Source organism: Hakea prostrata, chromosome 2, assembly GCF_041222555.1.
Source record: "Hakea prostrata isolate BN-2017 chromosome 2, UWA_Hpros_2, whole genome shotgun sequence".
Lineage (NCBI taxonomy): Eukaryota > Viridiplantae > Streptophyta > Magnoliopsida > Proteales > Proteaceae > Hakea > Hakea prostrata.
Genome location: NC_142601.1, coordinates 38022433 through 38028626, shown reverse-complemented (window position 1 = coordinate 38028626; position 6194 = coordinate 38022433). Strand labels below are relative to the sequence as shown.

Genomic DNA, 6194 nt, shown 5'->3' with positions numbered 1-6194 from the left:
AGATTCTTCTAAATTGGCATAAATACAAATTGAATATCTAAGAGCTAAATTTGAAATTTAAGAATTAGGAACTTGTGGTAGTTACTTTAGTAGAAAATCTAAAAAAATAGTCACATATCTCAAGTTAAAATTTTATAAAAATAAGAAAAATAAATCCAAATGAGTAACTTAATCGGATAATTTTATCGGATGGATAATAGTCAGTAGGAAAGAGGTATATCATATCTGCATCCTATTGGTAATCAAACAAATTTGGATATCTCTAAACGGCTGGATGCGAATTCGAAGGTGGATTTCGGTTATCTATTTACACTCAGAGAGAGAGAGAGAGAGAGAGAGTAAATTGGCAACTAATTCGATTTTGATTAATTGTTAATATTTTGATTAATAGGGCTTTTTAAATATCAATTTTTATCATTGTTTTCTAACAATTTTTCATTTTGATATACCAAATGTATTTTTCATTTCATAATTTATTCTCGACAAATGTCACCTGATTATTTTTCATTTTGACCAAAATGAATTCTTGCACCTGTTTCTTTTAAATAGGTATAATAGAGAATGAGAATTGATACAAAAAATAGCCTAATAAGGATGAGATAATTTCCAGATTCTTGATTCTCACGCATGTCAATGAAATCACATTTTCATTTCTCTGGTCCACATTAAGGCTCTTTTTGGTATCAATTATCATTGTCAATTATGAGAAATTTTCATTATTTTAAATTGTTTGGCATCTATTCTGAATTTTATTTTTATTTAAAATAATAGAAAAACCTCCAAAATTCATAATGAACTTTTTGTCCATTATGGATTATGATGAGAATTTCATTATCTTCATTTGTGTAAGTTTACTTAAAGTTCTATAAGTAAGATGAGGGTAAAATAGTCAATACACATTCTTTTATAACAACCATACTTTTTCCTTCTTTTCTCACTTGTTTACTATCATTTTTAACAATTTTTTATCTTGACACCAAACTTATTTTTCATTTCATAATTTATTTTCGATAAAATTCACCAAACCATTTTTCATTCTTGACCAAAAATGAATTCTTGTACTTATTTATTTTAAATAGGCATAATAGAGAATGAGAATTGATACCAAAAAGAGCCTAAACTAGTCTGCATTTCTTGGAGCTGCAACAAAACAAAAGTCATTCCCTTGAACCAAAACAAAGGTCCTTATCTCTAGAGTAAGAAAAAGTAGCTCCCTTGGTGTAAAGTCTATGAAATGAGAAGAACTATTTTCATTAAGTTAGCTCCCCTCATAAGAAGTCTGAAATGAGAAGATAATCTACTTTCATTGAGTTGTTTATTAGATAATCGAAAATGGAGGATCTTGAGTAACATTCGAAATTTAGAATGGGAGGTGGCCACTGAGCAGTTGGAAAAAGTCCGAGCCTGCTTATGGAATTAGAAATGGAAGCAGATGAGTTTCAAGTGAATATGTACTCTAAAGATAGAACAAGTATTGAATTTGATTAATTTGACTCACTAGAATTTGGAATGATTAGAAATGATCAACTGGTTCTCCAAGAAAATTTTGGAGATTCACTTGACAATAGTCTAATTTTCTCTTCTCTAATGATTCATTCATGGTGTTTAGCATATACAACCCATAATCTCCTTTAGTATGGATATGAAATTGCTTGCAAATTAAGCTACTTGAGTGTAATGGAGTATGTAAAGTTAGTGATGTTTGTGTATTTTTTTCAGAAATGCAGGGGAGGTTTGCGTATTTCTCAGAAAGTCAGGGGAGTTTTGAGAGTAAACATCATTCTTGGAATAATTACTCCTTTTCAATCTGTATAGTAACATTGTTGATTCTGTATACTCTCTCACAGTAGTCCTTAACCCTGAGGAGTATATCATTTGAGCTGGCCCCAGGCTCAGCAATTACATGGCAAATCAACCAATTTTTTCCAGTTGATATGGCCCAAAGATGGAGGTCATGGATATCATGAACTCCTTCTATAGATTTGAGACCTGTTTCAAGAGACTCAACATTGATTCCATCCGGTGTGCCCTCCATCAATATGATCACTACACTTTTCAGCATGCTTGCAGTAGTATACAGGACCAGCATACAGAAGACAATAGTACAGACCAGATCAACCACCAACCATTCAGGTTTGGCCCAAATGACAGCACCGCCAATCATCACGCCAACGGTCTGAATCAGGTCCCCCAAGACATGCAAATAAGCGCCTTGAAGATTTAGATTCATGTGGGATTTATATGTTTCAGCTTCTGTGAGGGCATTGTTCTCCAGATTATCATAACTACAGTTATGAATTTGGCCATGTTCAACATTATGTTGATGCTTCTCTGGTAGGCTTGAGATTAGATTAACCTTCTCCCCTTCAGTTGCTTTGATAGCATCCCTTTCATTGGTCTTGCTTCCACAGGCATAATGTGCATGATCGTGACCAAGCCACATGATCATTGTTAAGTTCACAATAAAACCAAATGTTGCAACCATGAACATGAGTTTCCCATTTACTGCTATATTTCTGTAAAGAATTCTCATAACCGCCTCATATATCAAGATCCCAGCAACCAGCCAAATAAGCTGTATAGATAAGAGTGCTCCCAAAACTTCAAGACGAAAAAAACCAAAAGATTGATGTGGCGTTGCCTCCCATGCCGAGGCCCATATTGCAAAAAGAGAAATGGAGAATCCAGCAACATCAATCAGCAAATGTGCGGCATCACCAACAACTGCGAGGCTGTTGGCCTTGATTCCTCCTACAATCTCTACCAATAATAAAATTAGACAGAAGGCGATGAGACCGCAAAGTTTTCTTGCAGGCTTCATCTGATGCTCAGTTCGTAACTTGAGTGTGTCCGGTTGTGAGAATCTACAAGTGGATCCAAAAGCGAATCTCCGTGGCTCAGTATGAACCATTGTTTCTTTTGACACTTCCTGCATTTTGATATGCTTTTCCGTCCCCAAGTCTTCCATCTATTTTGAAATAGAGGTTGATGTGAGAAATGGAACAGAGGGACAAATTCATCAACAAGTAAATCTAGTGGAATTCTAATAAGGAGATACATGAAGCTCAAAGCAGAAATGGTTGAGCATCCAAGTGTCATCTGTAATGACAATGGATTGTCTTCTATTGACCAAGTAATCAATCTGAAAGATTTTAGATGCAGGCCATTGTTTTATGGAACCCATACCATAAAAGTCTCAGCAACTTGAAAGACCTCAAAAGGGAAACAAGAAAGATTTAATTAATTAAGAATTGCATGCAAGCTACTTACTATCATCCAGTTTATGCAATTCTGGGACCACGCATCCCTCGGCAAGTTGTTTAATGTTGTAATGCTTTGAAGCCTATAGACCAAACGAGCCATATGGAATTTGTATGCAAGAAAGTGGGATATCACTAATTCTTATTCTACCCTATACCTCCAAGATTTCTAGAAGGCTCAGGATTATGATGGAATATAATAAATCTTTGATGAAAAGTTTGAAAGCGAGTTCTAAGAACCAGTAAAAATGATGGTTTCTTAGAAATGCTGATAATACATGTTTGGAACTGAAATCCTTCTCAAATGCTAAATCTTGAACACATCCAAACCTGATCCTTCTACATATTACTCTATGCAACACTATAATTTCAGACACTAAACTCCTCCGGTTAGCCCTTCTGCATTTGGCTCCACGGAAGACTTCTTCTATCACTGAAGGAACTTATCATCTCACTTCTTTAGGAGTGATTGATATCTAGTATTGCACAAGGGGATTTTACACACTGAAGCTGGGGGTCAAACTCAAAGAGATCTGGTCTTCCAATGAGATGCCGATGGGAGTGCTTCATTCCCTACCAAAGAGCCATGGCCCCTCAAATTCAACCTTCTTTGCTTATTTTCTCTGATTTGTCTGAAGACATTCTTTTTTGTACCCATGCAAATTTTCCATTATCCTCCTACATATCTAGTTATGCTAAATGCGCTATTCAAATGGGGAATCTCTTATAATCTCTGGCGATGCTGTAAATTCCCTTCTTTGTTAATGTTAACTTTTCTTCTTCATCCAAAAGAAAAGGAAAATCTTGAAGATTTTCTCTTTCTGACAAATAAACACACAGACAGAGGAGAGACAGATATCATGTTTAAGTAGACTACAAGCACTTACGCTACTTCACTTTCTAAATTCTTCAAAGCATTTCCCATTATTTAACCCAAATGTAACAATTTTGGAGTTTAAGGGGTTTCTACTAGTACAAAAGTTTTTCTTATGTAAATGTGCAAGATAATTCCCTTTGAGGGAGACATAAAAATTGCACTACTGACTTTCCCAATTGGGACTAGATAAATAAATACCACCAACAAAGTGAGGAAAATAATTTTTTGACCTACTGGTAATCCCTCAATCAAGACCCTACAAGAAGGTGTCTTGCAATCTACGTCTTCAGCAATGAATTTTTTTGGTGAGCAATACACATCCAGTGTATGAAGTAAGCTATGAACTGCAAATAGCAGTTCCAGCAAAAATCGAGATAAAAATATTGACACCTGAAGATTGGATTCATACACACACATGCCTGACACAGAAGACTTGAAAAGTTTAGAGGGTTAGGACCAAATTAGGCACCTCAGGCAATTGGATCTGGTTACATAGAAGTATATTTAAGCATGAAAACCCCCACAGGAATGATCAAACATGAATTTCATTTAAATATTAGAAACAGACTAACCAGTTATACAACTTCAATCTCGGAAAAAAGAACTAGATAAATATCCTTTCTTTTCAATGCTCACATATAACTAGAGGAAAAAAGAGTAAAAAGGATTAGCAAAGAGAGTGAAGAAGAAGAAAACCCAAACCACATTGTGATACATACGAATCATAGATGGAAATCCATATAAAACAAAAGTGAAATCTAAGAAATTTCTGGTTGTAGTCGTGCTAGGAAGACATAATTCGTTACCCGAGAAGCAACATAAATCGAGATCCCGCTCTATGCTGGAGAGTCGTATAGATCAGATTCTCAAACCGATCTTGAGTTTAATAAATGAGAATTTCATGATAAAAACCATTTGCCCGGAACTCCGAAATGGAAGAGATGATAAACAAACATGGAAAAAGAGATAGGGGATCTAGCTTTAGCTTTCACGTTCCTTTGACGTAAAATAACAGCTGCTATAAATAAGTTGAAGCAAACGGTTCACGGTCTTGAAACCGTCGTCTTTTTTCAGTTATTCCCTTTTTTTGCTTGCCATGTGTTTAACTTAAACGCAAAATCTTGTTTTTAAGGAAAGGAGAGAGAAGATTTTGATTTTTACAATTTAAGATTTTTCTTATAAAAGATGATTTTGTGTTTAGATCATGTGTCAAGCATCGAACTGTATGGATTGAAATTTTCTCCACGTGGGTCAAGGATCCAAACTCAAAGTTCCAAGGGGAACACTTAGTTGGCAAATGCCAACTTCTCATGGTATGAGGTCATGTTCAATATCCTTGGGTTTAGAGCAAAGCATCATACACATAAACTAAATAATTATTCTCCATTTATTCCAAAAAAAAAAGAAAAACAAAAAGAGAAAAAGGAAACTAGAAGTGTTGAGGAATGGCACATCAATTCCTAATTAATAAAGAAAATTGCACTATCACTTCAAAATAGAGGCTTTAAAACACTGACACCTCACTTTATGTTTGAAAAACACATAAGTCATATTCTGTTAGAATGGTTAGTTATATTATCACAAAGACTATTATACCCTTACAAGAAATCTTATTCTCATTTACCAAAAACAAAAAAGAAAAAAAGAAGACATTTTTCTAATAAGACACAACCTCAATAGTATAAATGGTTGAATGATTTCATATGAGAGAACCTCAAATATATAGGTAGCATACATCCCATGCTGGTAGGTAACTATTGTTGGTGCTAAATTTGCTGGAGATCTTGGACAGCAACTTCAGCACCAAACCAACTAAGATCTCGCTCAATCTAACTTGCTTGATCCACAATCAGTCTCTCGTTCCTGAAAAATAGAACATCAGTGAGAAACGGAGCCGATCGTCTTGATCGGCGTCATGTCTCCGACGGTCTTGTCAGAATGGTGAAGGCGATGCTTCAGAGCTCAAAAAAGCTTCTGAGGTGTTCTAATGGAGTGAAATCAGAAAACATCAATGTTCAGGTTGATCTGAGAGACTTACCCTTGACGAGTTCATTGTT

At 35.1% G+C, this 6194-nt stretch overlaps 1 pseudogene across 1 annotated transcript; it reads right to left on the bottom strand.

Annotated features, from left to right (window-relative positions):
* Positions 1-1732: 1732 nt before the first annotated feature.
* On the bottom strand, positions 1733-5122 carry LOC149024308 (metal tolerance protein A1 pseudogene; annotated as a pseudogene). Its single transcript, XR_016171429.1, has 2 exons — positions 4944-5122; positions 1733-2968 (listed from the first exon to the last, which is right to left on the bottom strand). The product of XR_016171429.1 is annotated as a metal tolerance protein A1 pseudogene (transcript).
* Positions 5123-6194: the final 1072 nt, after the last annotated feature.